Below are 19,356 nucleotides of genomic sequence, written 5' to 3' on the forward strand. Positions count from 1 at the left end.
ACCAACTGGGCTCTGGAGAGTCCAAAAATTGGCAGGAAAAATTGCAGCTGGCAGATGGCGCACGAGCACCCTCACGGGCCGCAACCACTGCAACTGCGTATGAGAAAAAAAAAAAAAACAAGATGGCCTTTCAAGCGGGTCCGTAATCACGGAGCAACGTTCCGTCCCTCCGACGCTGTCAGAGCAGAGAACGACTCCGATCCCACTTCATCGCCAGTGTTGCGAGCTGGTGTGGGGGGGGGAACGGCCTGGGGCCCCTCGCGCGCACTCTCATACATGCACCGGCATTCATGCAGGAACACACGCCGGAGACGTATTGATGCTCCGGTCCCCCGGCGCGAACTGCCGTGGGCACCGCCTTTATTTTAAATGCGCATGCGCGAACCTCACTGACGCTCGCGCATGCGTACAATAGTGTACGCCGTACACAACACCGCCTACCGTGTAATGAGGCCCTTCATGTCCTATCAGGAGTGCTTTATTAGGGTTACCGATTGGCAACAACCGGCTGTGTTTGGTATGCAGTGGATTCTGACAGAGGGAGCAAATTATTCTGGCTAAGCAGTTAAACTCTTTGATGGTAACACAAGCCAGTCTGGCTATACAATGGAATTTTTCGGTGGCACGACAGCATTAATATGGGAGTTCTACCATACCTGGCTGTTGTTCTGCCTGGTAAAATGTGACTGACTCTGCCCCAGGCTTGCAGCCCCGCCCAACACATGTATTTCCATGGGATCTATGGAATATATATTTGAAAACCTCTATTTCTTCCTTTAAAGGGTGTTTTCTCCCGCCCTCCTCTCCCTTTGCCCTCGCTTGCCTATTAACCCATACCTCAAACCAATACATATGTCATGAAGCACAATGGAAATTGGATTTCAAAATCCAATTTCGTAACCAGACGATGTTCTCTATTTTGCGTAATGTTTTGGTCATAAATACTGCATAATTCTTTCCCACATAAGCGAGCCTGTCTCTATTGCGTAGAAAGTTCCTAGACAATGGATGGTACTCAGTGATGTAGTGAATGTAGCTATTTTTTTATAGCTTAAGGAATGAAGAGTATTTTGATAGTATGGTATGGTAATGTTTATTTATAAAGAGCCTATACATAGGCAAGTGTTTCAAAGCGCTCAAGGCGGGTGGGAACATGGGGAAAAACAACAGTCGCGCAGAGACCTTGAAATTCTGAGCAAATAGGCCTGACGGCAATTCTGCAGTTTTACTAAGTGCATTTTGAGGTGAAGACAAGAGGGAACAAACAGACGATCTTCAGGCGCAGTGGGTTCGGATCGTGCAAGTGCACAGACGGTCACAGGGTCACAGGGAGGGGGAAGTCCGGGGGGCGTGGCCAACCGCCATGTAAGGAAGTCGTGTGCAAGACAGCTCCGCTGATGCATTGAACATACTGCTGCAAATCTACACCTTCGCCGTTGTAAAACTCCTGCAGAAACTGGTGATTGAAGAGGAGAGTGCCTTGTGAGTCATCGACCAAAGTCTCAGACCCCCATGAACCTCAGCCGACGAGAAACACTGTGAGAAGGGAGAAGGGATGAGCCCGAAAATGACGCCCTCCTACTAACCGCCTTGGTGCCGAGGCCCGTATCCGGCACTGGTGGCGTTGTGAGAGCGGAGGAGCTTGCCTCAGCTGCAGATGACCCAGGCGAGACAACGAGTGCCGTGCTACGAACCTTGCTGCCCACCGAGGAGAAGTCAGCGCTGCGGCCAACGGACCAGCGCTGGGACCCGCACCTGGGAGCCCTCCTTCAGCGCCAGACTGAAGCACAGAGAGAGGTATGGATCGGGCAGCAGCGCACCCTGAGAGGACAGCGAAGCAGAACCAGGCACCTGCGGCCAGCAGCACCTGAGAGGCGGCATCCGCGGCGAGCTTAAAGCTCGGGACGAGAGGTAAGGAGCGGGAGGCGGGGGCTGGGAAGCCTGGCCAATACTGCATCAAACAATGAAGCCTCCTGCCCGCTCCTCCATAGAGGCTCCGCTCGGAATATTGCACCCCGCTGGAGCCGCACGAGCAATTTGGCCTATGGCAACTGGCGGAATACGCACAACCCTGTTGCACAGGTAAATAAGTGGCCTGCAAAGGGGCTGGGAAGACATAACTGCCAAGGACCGCGGCGGTACGGTGCCCCTGGCCGGCCTCCCTGCGGCACCCTGCCAACAATACCAGCTCCACCAGGGTCTTTGCCTGCACACATGGATAGGCTGTGCACAACAGTCCCCATGCAACGGTAGCCATCCACGGAGGCCGAAGTGGAGGGCGCAGAACACCAGGTAACACCCACGGCCAGGTGCACCGCATGTGCTGGTACCCGGTGAAGAAGCTCCTCATAACAGCTAGCACCCGGGCCATGTACAGAAAATACAAGGGCAACCAGCCCAGCATACCAAGATAAACCCCACCGGGTAACCATTAACTCTGCCTCCAACCAGGACTGGAATGGGACTGCACCGCTATATCCTGAAAGGTTGATCCTGAGCACACCAGATAGTAGGCGCGAGACACGCTTGGGCCGCAGTGCCTGCAATTGTGCCGTAGTAGCACTGCTATAAGCATACCACCGATACTATTAGTACAGCCAGAGGGGGACACGGCAACCCTGCCTGTACACAAGGTGATGTCCATAAAAGGCGCCAGAAGCAAGCACAGGCAGACAACCATGGAGACCTACGCAGCCACAGGGGCTATCAGACCGGATGCCACATCCACCTCCGTACTTGTTACGGGAGACGGGCCTCCCAAGCCAGCCAACTCGCAGCTCCTAGAAGCCAGCATGGCACTGCAAAAAACAATGGAGAGCAAAATAGACGCCGGTGCCATAGAATTAAATTTGCTCAGACAAGGCGTGCGTTCCATTGCCGGCAGAACGGAGGCACTGGAGTCCCAGGTAAAGGAGAACTCTGAAGCCAAGACCTAACTGTTGAAGGAAGTGGATGCCCTATCCCAGAAAGTAAAAAATCTTGAAGACAGAGCAGATGATGCGGAAGGGCGTGCGCGCCGAAACAACATTAGAATCATTGGATTACCAGAGGGAATTGAAGGAAATGACCCCACAAACTACTTGGAAAATCTTTTATTGCAAGAAGTTGGAGCCGGGAAACTATTAAAAGGCTTCACTATCGAAAGAGCACATCGATCCCTCACCAAACAACTGCCACCAGGAAATCCGCCCAGGCCAATAATTGCCAAAGTCCTCAACTATAAAGACAGAGAAACGATTCTAGCCCACTCAAGATCAGGTGGCCACATAGAAAGAGACTCCGCTAAAATCGCCATCTACCCGGACTACAGCCTTCAGGTCCAAAGAAGCTGAGCCCAATATTCCCACATCAAAGCCAGACTGAGAATCGCGGGATTGCGGTCCATGCTATTATACCAAGCGAGATTAAAAGTCATCCTAAACAATAAAGCTCATCCAATTCGATACACCCACGGAAGTAAACGAATGGATGGACAGGGAACAGATCCCAGACATAGAAGGTAGACAACGTAAAGCACAGTAAAATGGCACCTTAAAAACCAACCTATACCACCCCCTGCCAGGGTAACAGAGAGAAGCCACACCTTGCAGATTGCGGCAACACTGAGCTAATCGGAGCTGGCCGAACATGTCCTGCCCAGTAATAGATACTGCTGAGGCAGTTTTTCCTGCACCCCCAGAATTAGTTTGGGTAGTTAACCCGCCCGTAGGGCACCAAGGGACCTAAGGTTGAATGGAGCGGAAACGGGATAGTCAAATCGGGGGTAACGCCGCTAGACTAGTTTTGTTAGTAGTGAGTTTAAAGTTTAATGGGAAGGGAACCCACATATTGGAACCCCAATTGGAGTTTTTTATGGTGAAAATCAAGACCACTCAAAGCACCACAAACTATTAGACCAAGTGAGAGTCGTAAGAATGCCGAGACCACCCACCGCACCATAGGCTAATAGACCAGAAGATCGAGCCACCGCGTAGCCCACCCACGAATCCATACCCATGCCACGCTCAGGGATAATAAAGTCAGAGTCATGTCATGGAATGTAAGAGACTTGAACAGCTATGTCAAGCAACATAAGAGTCCACACCTTCCTCAGACGCCATAAAATAGGAATCGCCCTACTGCAAGAGACCCACCTAAATGCACAAAAGCTAGCAACGATGGCCAAATTCTGGAGAGGAACCCTGATAGGCACCACGTATTCTAACTATGCTCGAGGAGTACTAATCTGGATCGCCCCTTCCATTCCCATTAACCTGATCCACACCAATACCGATAACGAAGGTAGAATGGTCCTGATACGGGGTACCATTGAAGGAAGAGAACTTTGCCTAGTGAATACATACGCCCCTAACCACAACACCACAGTTTTCTTCCGCTCGTTGTACACCCGGCTGAGCCCGTGCAGAAATGGCATGTTAATCTGGGGGGTGACCACAACTGCACCCTAGACCCAAGCCTGGATAGATCGGACAGCAAACATGCCCGCCCTTCCCTTCCCGCTAAAATATTAAATGCCCTCATACAACAATACGCCCTGAAAGATCTCTGGAGGGCCCAGCATCCAGAAGATAGACCGTATTCCTTCTACTCACCTCCACACGCAGTACACACCAGAATAGATAGTATATTAGTGAGTGAGGAACACTTAGATGCGTTCGATGACACACAAAATCTGGCTAGAGTGCTGTCAGACCATTGCCCCCTGATATCCACATGGACAATAATGGCGCCTAGACCCCCTATAGCCACATGGAGACTCAGGAGCGAAGCATTATTGGACAAAGCATTTTGCGAGCAAATCAAACAATGCACAACAAACTATTGGCAGACAAATATAGACAGTGTCCAGCACATCAGCACGGCATGGGAGGCATTCAAAGTGGTGATCAGAGGTGAAATGATAGCCGCCAGTGGCGGAGCCCAAAAATCCATCACGTCACTGTTAGCGCGCGCTGAGGAAGAGCTGAAACAATTGGAAACCATAGCCTCTTCAGACCCAACCCACATACGCAGAACAGTTGAACTAAAGCAGGCTTGCCTGCAACACTGGGAGTCACTTGGGAAACTTAGCTACGCAAAATACACCGAAAGAAGTCATGCCCTAGGCGATAAACCCGGGAAGCTGCTAGCGTGGCTTTATAAACGAGAAGCCCCTAGAAAACCCATCTGCCTAATCCATGATGCAGACGGCCTGGACGCACACTCACAAGCGGGAATAAACCTAGCATTCGCAAAGTACTACCAGGCCCCCTACACCGATCCCTCACCACCAACCGACACAGAGATTGAGGATGTACTGGACATCATTAGGCTACCACATCTAGAGGAACAGATAGCAGAGTCCCTAGAAGGTCCTGTCACCCCTGAGGAGGTAGCGGCCGTCATCAGATCACTACCATCCGGGAAAGCACCGGGACCGGACAGACTCTCAGGAGAGTTCTATAAGACCTATGAGGACATACTAGCGCCGTTGTTGTCCCAAGTGTTCAATGAGGCATACGAAACAGGTCACCTCCCAGATACCATGAGGGAAGCAGTCATCATCCCACTGTTAAAACCCAATAAAGATAGCACAGAGTGCTGCTCATACAGACCCTTGTCCTTACTAAATGTGGATAGCAAGATTCTGATGGCAATATTGGCTATGAGGCTGCGCAAAGCCATCCCACTTCTAATCCACCATGACCAAATGGGGCATGTGCCTGGTAGATCCATCACCGAAAATGTACGTAAGCTGCATCATGTCATCTACAGGACCGAAGGCAGACAGGAGAAATGTGCAGTGGCGTCCCTAGACGCCTCTAAAGCATTCGACTCGGTCCGCTGGAAATGGCTTCTGGCTACCTCGTCCAAGATGGGAATAGGGCCAAGCTTCATCAAATTGGTCACGCTCATTTACACTAATCCCGCTGCCAGAGTGCGCAACAATAACACCTTCTCTGACAAATGGAGGCTATTCTGGGGCACTAGGCAAGGATGCCCGCTATCCCCCATGTTATACATCATTGCTATTGAACCAGTTGCGGCATACCTTAGACAAGAGTATGGAGATGGGGGCATAGTAATAGATGGGGTAACCCACTTAATTTCTATGTACGCATACGACATGCTCCTCTACCTAATAAAACCCAAACACATACTGCCTTACATATTGGAGACCTTGGAGGGATTTCATAGATACACTGGGATCCAGATTAACCATAGTAAATCTTGCCTATACCCCCTGGCCGCCCTGAACAAGTCCGACGCTGAATTACTCCCAACACTAGCCCTAAAATGGGAACCTAACTACTTCAAATATCTGGGCATTACGGTCCACCGAGACCCTAAGACCGAGCACGCACTTAACACAGTTAGGGCGAAGGAAGGCCTGGCGAAATCAATGGACTTTTGGAGCAAACTACCGCTCTCGGTGGCAGGCAGAGTGGGTCTTCTCAAAATGGTAGCACTACCCACACTTCTATACTTTTTCACCAACGTACCATATAATATACCACAACAATCTCTAATGACCTGCACTAGCTCTGCAGGAAATTCCTGTGGCAAGATGGAAGGCGCAGAGTCGCCTTGGAGACAATGCAGAGACCTTATGACAAAGGAGGCCTCAAGGTCCCCAATTTCGAACTCTACTATTTGGCTGGACAATTGAAACACGTGATCCAATGATGGCCGGTGACGCCTCAACTGACACCTGCTTCCTGCAGCCTGGAATCACCAAAATGCTACTAAGGGATCTGCTTTGCATCGCGCCAGGAAAAAAACAACAACATTCACACTTATTCCTACTAGGAACTCAGATATGGAAAAGAACCTGCAAGGCTGCTAAATTAACAGATCCCTACTCCCCGCAGATCCCGATTGCGGCAATCATGTCAACTAGACCTGGGGGCCAAAAGACAATAAGAGACATATGGGAGCCATGTGGCGTAGCTGCCCTGGGAGACCTGGTGGAGGATCAGGGTATCCTAACATTTGCTGAGCTGCAGGAGGCCTCGGGGATACCCACAGGACAGTTCCTACTGCACAAAGCTGTGGTGAAAAGACTAGCAGCCCGATTGCCCACAGTAGAGAATCTTGACAACGGTTACGAGAACATCGAGAGCCTGCTGGGGCTGCGGAGGGGGGCCACAAGACCTCCAGAATCCACGAAACACTGCTTAACTACACCACCCAGCATGACCTCAAGTGTAAGGCAAAGTGGGAACTGGAATTTGGCCTACAGTTTGAAGACGCAGAGTCGGGGGCCATAACACGTTACCACAAAAAAGTATCTAGAAACGCCCGGTTTCACCTTATACAATCCTACATTATGAACAGAGCATACCTCACCCCAGACATCATCTCCAGATTCAGCGGAGCCGATGCTACGGGGTTCCCCAAATGCAGAGAAACCCAGGCAGGAATGACTCATATGTTCGAGGGATGCCCCGCAATACAGACCTTCTGGGCACAAATCAAAGCCAAGGCGGCAGAGGCTGATATCACCTTGGAGGTGCGCACAATTGTTTTTTTCGAAGACAAACTGTGGAAGTGGCTTTGTTGTTTATAAAGCTCCACTGCGGTTTGCAAGAAGCAGAGGCTGCTGCTCACGCTAACAGCAGGCGGGCCGCAGCAGGCCACTAATTGGATTACACCTAGTACCAGGTGTTAATCATTACTAACTGGTGGCTATTTAAGCCGGGAGGCTTGAGACCCGTGGTGCTGCAGGGATCAGTCACACGATACGAGCAGATGCAATCAAGACGGCTCCAGTATTTTGCTAAGTAAGTGGCAGTTCGAGCTTTCATTTCATTTTATTTTCCGATGGAGGTTTGGGAAAGTGTGTGTTGGTGTTAGTTTTCGCACCCAGCACAGTATTGCAGTATTAACTGTTAGAGACCTTTTTATGATGGTTAAGAACCCATTGAATAACCCGTGTTTGTATTGTTTAACACAGGTTTGTCTATGTCTCTCCCTGTGATACGCGGATGGCGCTGCCGCTTTCCCCATTAATCACTTCTGCCGATTTGACCGCACATGAAAGGGACATCGGAATTTACAATGTGTCCGTGTCTGATGCCAGCGCTAGCGGCTCATGACTCCATCAAGGGTAAGCCTTACACCCTTCTTTTTCCATGAGTGGCAGATGGCACACAGAGTACCTTTTCCCACTTGAATATGTGTAAATTACAAGCCGCTATTTGCACTGAGGCTCACAAAAGAGTGTTTCCTGCCTATGGTCCCTTGAAAGGTGAGCCTTCTCTCTTTTCATATGTAAGAGGTGAGGTCTGTAGGTTAAGACAGCCACTAGCTCAGTGCTGGTGCCTATAGAGTGCAAAAGAAGCACGTGTGCTTTTGGTCTTGATCCTGCGAACTATCATTCTCTTTGGAGAGAAAGCGACTGCCACATAAATGATAAAGTACCAAATCAGTGGGCAACTTTGGTATGTTTTGTACAGTTCCCGAGGGAGATTTGTTTTAATAAAATGTACTTTGGCATGACTCACAGAGGTTTAGTTGCTTGGCACACATTTTCTCAAATTGGTGTATTTTGTTTTGTTTGCAGAGTTGGTAGTGTCTACTACGAAGACCTGTTTATCCATCCGTCTAGTAACATTAATTGTGAATAACTATACGGTGAGCCATCAACAGGACAATTATATTCCTGTTGTTTTTGTGCTTCAAATTACCAGCTTATACTCACAGCTGTTTCCCTATGTTGTCCCTCCCTAAGTTGCATGAAGTCCACCATGAAGATAATACAATCTTGTTGATATATGGTGTATTAGGAGCCAAGACCTATTGTTTTGATAAATTGCCATCTTTCTCACCCCTGAAGAAGTTCTCACATTGTCTCTACTAGTGTTAGAGAACGAAACATGTTGGGTTTTTTCTGTGGGTTGTACTCTAACCAAAACTGTGCAATGAAGAATTGAATAATTGAGAACCGCATACCAGGTCTGAAGCGGATTCATTGAATAAAAACATAAAGTGTTGAAAGAAAGTACCCCCTATGATAGGGACCATCTTTGGCATTTAATAGGAGTGTTTTCTCACTTTATAGGGTCTCTTTTTCTGTGCTATTAGTCAGTTTTTTCTGTTAATTAGTTTATCAGATTAGGTTTTTTAGAATGTTTTGAGTTATGGTTTAACGGCACTTTGTAATTTGTATATTTAAAATGATATGAAATGTGTTTTTAACAGTTCAGTGTTTTTTGCTGTATTTTATAATCATATTAATATGATCATATTACTATCAATTTAATAAAATATTAAAAGTGTATGCATTACCCACTGACATAATTGGTTTGTTTGCTAAGGTGGCCATCTAATTGGTGGTTTTCATGCTTAGGGAGGGCCTAAGAGGGAGCCATGAGATTCTCTTGTTCAGAAGCAGTCGCAAGCCTTATTAAGGGGACGAATCTCGGGGCTATTTGCAATCCCCTGAGTCTTTCTTTTGTTAAATGGTGGGTGCACACACCCAAAGCATGCATCCTGGGAAGATACTCTAAAAACAAAAAGAACAAGCCATTGAATAGACCCAAGGACTTAATATACATTCTCGCAAAAAGACGCATCGCCATGTGCTGGAAGCGGCCCCAGGCCCCGAGCTTATCATTGTGGTGGGAAGACCTCCGGAGATGGTCGACGGCTGAAACGGGAGCCTGGGAGACTGCCCAATGCCAACAAAGAATGGACACTTCCAATGACCTAATTCAATGGGTGGCGCTCACAGTGACTCTGTTCAGCCCAAATGTGGATGGCTCCTCATGTGAAGATACGAATAACTCACAATAACTCTCGATGCACGAAACTTGTGATGCAGAACGTTATGGTCTTGAAAGTTGGGAGGGAGGGAAGGAGGAAGGGGAGGGAGGGAGTTATTGGATCACTGTAAGCGACCAGGCGATGGTTCTTTTGTTGTATTGTTGAGAAAATAATAAAAACAAATTAAAAAAAAAAGGGAGGGGGAAGTCCAAGATGAAGCAATAATCAACACAGCTATACCCTAAAAAAACAGGGCTGAGATCACAGACACATTTCTTGCCACATTCTCTTCATCTGTATTTATTCATTTGGGCATTTTGTACTGAAAAATTACATGCAGTGATTTAGAAACAAAAAATAAAAAAAATCCGGTGTCATGCAATCGTTAGTTATAAATAACAAATAATCATTGCCTCATATGAGAAAGGAAGAACACGAAAATGTCATATTATAAACAGAATCTTCAAATTAGACCGGATATGACTAGAGATGCCATAGGACAACACATGTATGTTAATGCTTGAAGTGCTTTGAGACACATGTAGCATAGTCTAGAAACATTCATTTGTAAGGAATTAATTTCTAGTGCATCAGGCCTTCCAGGCGCTAATAGCCTGGATACGCTCCCTGAGATGGACTCCATTACTCCTGCCACCATGTTTGGAGACTATATAATTGTGGCCAAAGCCGTTGCCTGTTTACATCGCTCTTCCCCCAATTGCAAAGCTGTTGCCTGTTTACATCACTCTTCCCCCCAGGGGTGGACTGGGAACTAAAAGAGGCCCTGGAAATAATGTTCAAAGTGGCCACAAATGACACATTTTCAGCAAGTCCAATGCTTTTCCTATGAGAAAATTTGGAAATACCACAGAAAAGAGGCCCAGGGTGCAGAGGCCCACCGGGAAATCTCCAGAGTTCCTTATAGGCCAGTCCACCCCTGCTTCCCCCAATTGCAAAGTGCCATACCGCCATGTTTGGAGAGTATATAACTGTGGCCAAAGCTGTTGCCTGTTTACATCGCTCTTCCCCCAATTGCAAAGTGCCATACCACCATGTTTGGAGAGTATATAACTGTGGCCAAAGATGTTGCCTGTTTACATCGCTCTTCCCCCAATTGCAGAGTGCCATACACACGCTGTGGTCGATATCCAGCGAGGCCCCTTCTTAAGCTGGTGTTCCCTCTGAGCGATAGTACCCGCTTACTTCTGAACTGCACGCATTAACAGAGCAGCAAAGCTATCTTGCATTTTCCCTCCATCCCCACTAACCTGACCGCGCCCCCCTCTTTCAGATCCACCAGAGCACCTGGAAACCCTGTAGATGTCAGCAGAGCATGGTATGAATGCAAGTACCATAACATAAAATGATATACAAAATGGTAGAAAATGTGTAGAAATTGTAGTAAAATGTTCTCCTTTGAATAAGCATTTCCACGCAGACACGGGGGTGTGTTATGGCTCTCTACATCCTAAGCAGATGTGGGCATCCTTGGAAAAAGCACATTTAAAAAAAGGGTGTTCTACTGTTTCAACCTCATCATAACAGAAACTACAAATCCGCTTTTCAACAGGGCCTGCCACCCCAGCTCCCCACGCACAGGATCATGGTGGCGGTGTGTTGGGTGGCATCTGCCGGCTGCCATATTGATGTCTGGGTTCCAAGATATGTTGAGTTGAGTGTTCATAAACATGAAATATTGATGGAGCAAGGGGATGGGGGTGATGTGCGGAGGCAGTTTGATAGATTGTGATCCAATGCTCTGCCACCCCCGCTTACCCATGTGCATGTGAACCGTGGACACGAAACATCTGTCCCTCATAATATTGCGTAATCCTTTTTGGTACATTGAGGAATATTTCCATTGCAAACTATTGAGAATGTCTCTGGCTACATGGGTAAATGCCTCAGCTACATGGATCTGTGGCTGACCTCATGGTCACCAGGTCAAATCCTAGCAAGTCCACTCAGCCCTTCAACTTTCTGGGGTCAAAAGAAATGAGCTGTACTGAGTTGGGTAACAATCTTCTCCTGTGAACTGTCTATAGCGCCAGAATACCACCCCCCAAGGGTGAAAGTGGCGCTCTACAAACACATCTGTAATGTTGTGCGACATTATTGAGATACAAATAGGAGGAATAAGGCACAGGGATACCAGTTGCAGTGCTCACTCTCACCCAATGTTAAGTTACACCCTATATTTTGGTTAATGTTTTTTTTTTTGCAACATGTTGCTACATTTTAGATGTAAATCACTCTCAGGGAATTTTGAGATCATCATATTCACTCATTCATTCATTCATTTTGAAAAATGTTTAAATCTTTATTTGGTTTAGTTGTTAATTACAACTTTTTCAAATATGAACATACATATAATGATTTAAGAAGATTATTACAAGTACATAAAATATTTGACAACATCATCACTTAAAATGCTCCAAATCACAGGATGCGATTAATACATATAACACAAGAACAAGACTAAAACCAAGTAAGTGCAATCCGACCCTGCTTACTTGTATGGAAATGTGTTTTGTCATTTGTATAGTGCCTTATGGCAGTTTATTTATTTAATTATTTATTTAATTTGTATAGCGCACATACAACCCGGAGGCATAGAGGCACAGTATTTCTGATTGTATGCTGTGATACTGGGAAAAAAAAACGATTCAATAAATGTGTACAGCATAAACTGCACAAGAAGATACATCTGAAAGAAGAGGAAGTACTACTGCACACAGCCAATCCGTGGCCTCCGTCAGTGGGCCTGGATTTATCAGAGCCCTCTCAGCCTATCAGCAGGATGGAGTCCAGCAAGAGTATCTGGTCACTAGCCTCCACACCTCCCAGGCACTGCTGAGCACATCTCAAGGCCAAGGCACATCCAGTGCATGTCATATCACCATCCCACTAGTAGCTGCTCACATGAAAGTGCGTGTGTGTGAAGCCCTCGTCCCTTCTGCCTGGTCACAGCACTGAACACTATACGTTCATCCTGATGGTCATTATGTAAGTGACTGCTGATGCTGTATGTACACATACATACATGAGCAACACCCACAAAGAATATCACAAGCGCTCAAAGTGTATAGTCCCCTATGCAGGTGTGCCTCATAGCACTGTGCATTAGGGGTTCAAAGCAGTTATGGTTAGAATGCTTAGATTTGTATAAGGTCTTTCCCCTTCTATAATGTCATTGAGGGCTGAAAAACAATGCTCTGGGAGGGGTGGGGGCTGCCCAGACGAGCGCCAGCGGTTACCATTATTTCAATTCCCTACAGCCTTTAATCCCCATTTTTGTCACCATTTTTAAAAGGGAGTCCCATTGTTTTTCTCTACACAACCTCGATTCCACTGCCCATTTTCCTCCAGATATGTTGTTTAGCCATGTAGAAGGTCACATCAAGTAGTAGCAGTAGGTGTCATTTGTATAGAGTCGATTACCATTGGTATGGTCCGAACGCGCTGTAGGTTGAGCGCTCTTGGAGTCCAGGTATGAGAAAGTCGTCAGAGAAGTTTAGAATGCGTGTGTGCATTTTAGCAAATGCAAAGGTAGGTAGGGGCGGCCAAGTCCCTGTTAGCCACACATGTCGGCCTGGCATGTGGATGGGTGCTGAGAGGTAGATTGGCGTCCATGCGTGAGCAGGAGAGACATTATCTGTGCAGCTAGACTGAATTTTTCTCGTGGGGAGATAGCTGCATTTGTAATGGCACAGGTGTGGTGCAATGTGTCTTAGTAGTGTATGTAGTGGATGGGTGCAGAGAGGTATTCTGGAGTGTGTGTGAGAGACGGAGAAACACTATGGGCCTCCTCACGAGCTGGGCGGTATCACGGCCGCAATGCCGCTGGGTTACCACCCGCACTAATAGCGTTACCACCAACCGATCCAGGGCTATTAGCGCTGGATCAAGGGTTGGGCGGTAACTGTAATTCCCCATTCCCCATTGGACCCAATGGGAAATTAATAGCGCTGGGATAATGGTGCCCGAAAATGGGAATTTTTCTGGCGCGTTTACCCCCAGCTCTGATCTGTGGGTAAACACGCCAGACCCATGTTTGGGCGGACCCTTAAATGCTGCGGTAATAGCGTTACCACCATATTTAAGGGCTACTGCCCAACTCGTGGTGAGGCCCTATGTGTGTAGCTACGTATGTATGTAATTTCAGTAGCTTGTTGTGAGAAGTCCCTGGGTCACAAATAAAGAGTGCTCACCAACTCTAGTAAAACAAGGGTGGGAGGTGGAATTGTGCATATACATTTAACAGGACATTGTTATTGACTTGGAGCCTGGCTGTAGGAATAGCCTTGCAGAGGCGAGAATGATAAAATGGCTAGGTTAAGTTCAGACACTGATCCCCGGAGCCTTAATCCTCTGCAGCAGCAAAGGCGTGTATGTGACCATGAAAACATTGCTTGCCTGCCAGAAACACTGCATGCAAAGCCCAGAGACGCCTGTACCAAGGGAGAAACTGATGGAACGTTCCCGAGCTGAACATTCGGAGCTTCAACAATAGAAATGGCATGGGTCATCCCCATCGGATTGGCTGTGGCGCCAAATGCCAGGATACCGTCCTCATGGCTATTGGTGTCACTGAATGTTGTATTGTCCAGTAAATTAGGGTGCTGCCAGCAATATTATGAAACATTTCAGGACGACCGTGTATTAGGCCCAGATTTGTGTGCCTTGAGGTCACGGTCCACAGCACTTCTGAATGCAAAACTAGGATTGAAAGACTACATGCTGGGCATCTGCTGGACACATTTCATGCATCTGTGGAGCAGTCCAACTTTATTCGTAGCCATATATACTCACCAGGAGGATAGCTTAGGGGCAACATATTTGTCTTGGAAGCAAAGCAACTCGGAGCAGCATGGGTTCAAAATCTGATCCTGTGCTTAGAGGCTGCCCCCTGGCACGAAGCACGGTATAAGAGCCCGTGCTATGCAATCAAACGTAATATTTAAGGACACCTTTGAAGCATGTGTCAGGCAGCTTCATATCATGTTTAGACAAGAATTAAAACAGTTTGTTTAAATCAGCCCAACTACTAATCAAATTTCAACGAATTTGTCTTTCTTGCAAAGGAGAAGCATGACATTAAACTCTGGGTTAGCAATAGGTTTAGTAGAGAACCGCAACAAATTGGGGAAAAGAGAAATAAATAAATAGGGGCAAGAGTAAAGGATGGAGGTGGGCAATGGTTTGGGGGATTAGGCATCTGCCCACACAAGTTATGGTGTGGGTAGAGTTACAGCTGGTTAGTGGGGTGCACAGATTTACTGCAGGTTAGTGGTGTGGGCAGAGTTATTGCGGGTTAAGGGTGTGCACAGAGTTACTACGGGTTAGTGTGCAAGAGTTACTGCAGGTTAGTGGTGTGGGCAGAGTTACTGCAGGTTACTGGTGTGGGCAGAATTACTGGAGGTTAGTGGTGTGCACAGAGTTACTGCGGGTTAGTGGTGTTCGCAGAGTTACTGCGGGTTAGTGGTGTGTGCAGAGTTACTGCAGGTTAGTGGTGTGCAAGAGTTACTGTGGGTTAGTAGTGTGCGCTGTTACTGGGGGTTAATGGTGTGCGCAGAGTTACTGAGAGTTAGAGGTGTGCGCAGAGTTACTGTGTGTTAATGATGTGCACAGAGTTACTTTGGGTTAGTGGTCAGCGCTGTTACTGCGTGCTAATGGTGTGTGCAGAGTTACTGTGAGTTAAGGGTGTGCGCAGAGTTACTGTGTGTTAATGGTGTGTACAGAGTTACTGTGGGGTAATGGTGTGTGCAAAGTTACTGTGGGTTAATGGTGTGGGCAGAGTTATTGCGGGTTTATGGTGTGCGCAGAGTTACTGCAGGTGGTGTGTGCAGAGTTATTGCAGGTTAATGGTGTGCGCAGATTTACTGCAGGTAATGGTGTGCACAGAGTTACTGCGGGTAACACAATGGGCCTCATTACGACCCAGGCGGTAACCATGGCGCTAGAAGCCATGGTTGCCGCCGGTATTTTACCAACTCCGCCATGGTGAATGGCGAATTACTGCCCCATTCCATGGTTGGCGGGGCGGTAATTCCACATTCACCATTGGCCCTTCCCCATTCCCATTTTGCGGTACCGTAATTACCTCGAAAGTCCCCTTGCGGGTTCCTTCCTTCGTATAACCAGCTGTTAAGGTCAGGACCCGCAAAGGGACCTCGTAATTAGGCGGTATGGGTTTAACGGAGCCGACACCTTTTACGGTGCCGTTAACCCCTTACCGCCTGGGTCGTAATGAGGCCCAAGGCATTTTGGCAGCCGATTTAAAGTATCTTTTGGGACATGAATTGAAGCAACAGGAGGAATGCCTACTTACCTTCTGTCAGCCATTTTGCAGCATTTAAGGCATTGTTGTGACCAGAGTTAAGTTATTTCTATATGGAGCGATCATTTATTTTAACACAGAATTTTATGGATAGATGTATACTATTTTGTTGTCTGCCATGCAAGGGGCGTGGTTTCAAAATTATTAAGCTATGTTTAAGTCCTTTTAAGGCCTGTTTTTTTTAAGTGCAGAGGGTATATGTGAAGCACCTTCTGTGCACGGCTTAAAATATTATTGTGCAAAATCACCAATTTGTACTGCCATCATTTAGGTCAGTGGTGGTGTTAACTAGTGGTCGGCAAACTAGTTTGGGAATACCTCGAATGGTGACTGGCACAAGATAAAAGAACTGTAATATAATATAAGGCAAACGGCAAGAATTGGGGGTGAATCGAGGTCCCTGAAACCTTTCCAGAGATTCCTCCGAAAAGGTTTGAGGATCACGTAGGGGTCAGAAATTAGGGCCCTGCAAAAAGCAGGGCCTCTGCCCCCACACAGTGAGCCCTATAACATGCCCGGCGAACCCCTTGGGAACTGGCAGGCCTACGCAGGTCAAAGGAGCATGTGTTGTATATGGAAAAGGACATGGCCCCTTTAAGAGGACCAAGGCAGAGGGAGTGGGAGGAAAGCGGAAGGTGAGGGGACAAGAGGAAGGAAGGCAGAAAGTGTGAGAATCGGAATAAAGCAAGTTCACAGGACATCAGGCTCCGTATTTTTAATATGGTGTGTGCATGAGTGAGGCGCACGGCAGGCCTAACACTGGTGACGAAGCCGATGCGAAGACTCGCGTGCCGGCAGCAGTAGCAGGAAGGCGGTGAGCCCAGCAGTCTAGGAGGGCCCGTGTGCCCGGCAGTTTGAGGTGGGCCCATGTACCCTGTGGCCCAGCAGTGGCCCGTGTGCCCTGCAGCTCAACAGAGGGCCTGTGTGCCCGTTGCTGATCGGAGGCCTGTGCGCCTCGAGAAGGTGAGGTCCGTGTGCCTCAGGTGGGAGATGACCGCGCGCTTCGGTGGACGGATAGGGCCCAGTGGCCCGTGTGCCCTGCAGCTCAACAGAGGGCCCGTGTGCCCGTTGCTGATCAGAGGCCTGTGCGCCTCGAGAAGGTGAGGTCCGTGTGCCTCAGGTGGGAGAGGACCGCGCGCTTCGGTGGACGGAGAGGGCCCGTGTGCCCGTCATCGACCGGCGGCCCGTGCGCCCCGCACAGAGGAAGTCTGCACGCCTCGAGGGAGTGAAGCCCGCGTGCCGGAGAAGTGAGGAGAGAGCGCCGGAGGACCGGAGTGGGCCCGTGCGCCCAGGAGAGAAGTGCCAACACCGACACAAGAAGACTGGTGGACCGTAACGACCGCTTCAAGTAAGGGGGGGGAGGAAACCTCGCGTCTCCCGATTGTGACAATTTAAAGCAATCTGGAAGGACTGTAACTCGGGGAAGAAACCCCGTGTTCCCCCACGTGACACTCGCAAATATTACGGGAGAATAAGAACCCCGTGTCTCCCCACGTGACATTTTCGATTCACAAGAGAAAGATACAACAAAAGAAATCCCCATGTCTCCCCACGTGACATTTGCAATTTATACGCGAAAACTGCAATTTATACGAAGAAGCTACTACAAAAGAAACCCTGCGTCTCCCCACGTGACATTTTCGATTCACAAGAGAAAGATACAACAAAAGAAATCCCCGTTTCTCCCCACGTGACATTTGCAATTTATACGCGAAAACTGCAATTTATACGAGGAAGCTACCACAAAAGGAACCCTGTGTCTTCCCACGTGACATTTGCAATCATAAAGGAAAAAAAAAAAAAAAAAGGGAAAACACTATCACCACACCACACGGGAGGAAGGAAAGCCTGCGCCCACGTGAAAGCTGTACAAAGGATCATAACACCATAGTTAACCACTATATGCACCTAAGTGCCACCTAACCAACAAAAGGAATTTCAGTGGCACCATCATGTCGGCTCCAGACGCCGCAGACCCCAATGCACAGCCTGCACCACTAGAGATACCATCCTCATACACCAGCCTAATGAGGAGACCCGCCCCGTTCACTCTAAACCCACACCATGACCAGGGCCAACGATGGGAAGAGTGGATGGAAGAATTTGAGGACTTTGTAGGTGCCATAGGCACGCAACAACCCCCCAACATTCTAAGCATCTTCGCAAACGTAGCAGGCAGAGAAATTAAGAACATTATACGCACGATCCCATTACAGGACCGTTCCACGTATGCAAAACTACGACAAGCCATCAATGACAAAATTGTCATCTCACCCAATCGCGACTACGAGAGATACATGTTCAACCAATGCAGTCAAGTACCCCACGAATCGAAAGGGGAATTTGTCATTCGCCTTCAAAGAAAAATATCAAAGTGCGACTTCGCCAATTCTAATGATGAGGAAGCCATCAGGCTACGTATAATAGAAGGCTGTGTATCGTCGATGTTCCGGAAACACCTCCTAAAGAAGCCCCTATCCCTAAAAGAAGTATTAGACCTAGCCAGAGTTTACGAGAGAGTGGACATCCAAGCAGCGGCCATTGAGAACCCCAAGAAGGGAGAGGTAATAGCAGCAGTACATCCCTATGCCCGAAACACAGCACATCAAACAAGGATGAACACGAGGTACCCGTCACAACGGACACAAAGTGACCGCGAATGCTATCGCTGTGGATTTGAATACCCACACAGAGGTCCCTGTCCTGCCATCGGCCAACGCTGCATGAGATGCGGCATGGAAAATCACTTCCAAGTGATGTGTAAAGAACTACTACCGGAAGGAGGATCATCATGCCCGAGACCTGCCACTCGCATGATGGAAACTCACACAGACCAACCTCGCCAGACGGATAGAAACACTTCAACCTCCGCCCAAACACTGTAAGAGCCCTTGAAGGTCTCCAGATCGAGCCAGAAAAAAAAGATCATGAACTATATGACACGCACAGGAGTAACGTCATGCAAAACGTGGAGTATGAAGTGAGCTACAAGGGAGAAACCACAAGCTCGTGTGAGCAAGATAGAGACCCATACCTCAGCTTCCCACCCCAACATCACCTAGGAGGGAATGACCACACTCAATACTTGCAAGATGGCTACGACAGAGAGTACGTATGTCTCCTCCGTATTGAAGATGAAGATACGTCGGCCCCCAGAGTGACGGTCCAGCTGGGCAACATCAGAAACAGATTCATCATTGACACAGGAGCGACAGTAAATGTCATGAATGAAGACATCTACCGTAACATAGCCTCATCATACCCCCTGC

General features: G+C 48.0%; 1 protein-coding gene and 1 long non-coding RNA gene across 3 annotated transcripts in view; both read left to right on the forward strand.

Annotated features, from left to right (window-relative positions):
- Positions 1-19,356, forward strand: part of KRT222 (keratin 222) — a 332,692-nt gene that overhangs the window by 139,274 nt on the left and 174,062 nt on the right. The gene's annotated exons all lie outside the window — the stretch shown is intronic.
- LOC138521602 (uncharacterized) lies at positions 7,492-9,269 on the forward strand. Its single transcript, XR_011283080.1, has 3 exons — positions 7,492-7,763; positions 7,937-8,089; positions 8,546-9,269. It is a non-coding gene; the product is annotated as an uncharacterized lncRNA (long non-coding RNA).

This window comes from Ambystoma mexicanum, chromosome 13 (genome assembly GCF_040938575.1).
Source record: "Ambystoma mexicanum isolate Mex_15411 chromosome 13, UKY_AmexF1_1, whole genome shotgun sequence".
In the NCBI taxonomy this organism is placed as follows: domain Eukaryota; kingdom Metazoa; phylum Chordata; class Amphibia; order Caudata; family Ambystomatidae; genus Ambystoma; species Ambystoma mexicanum.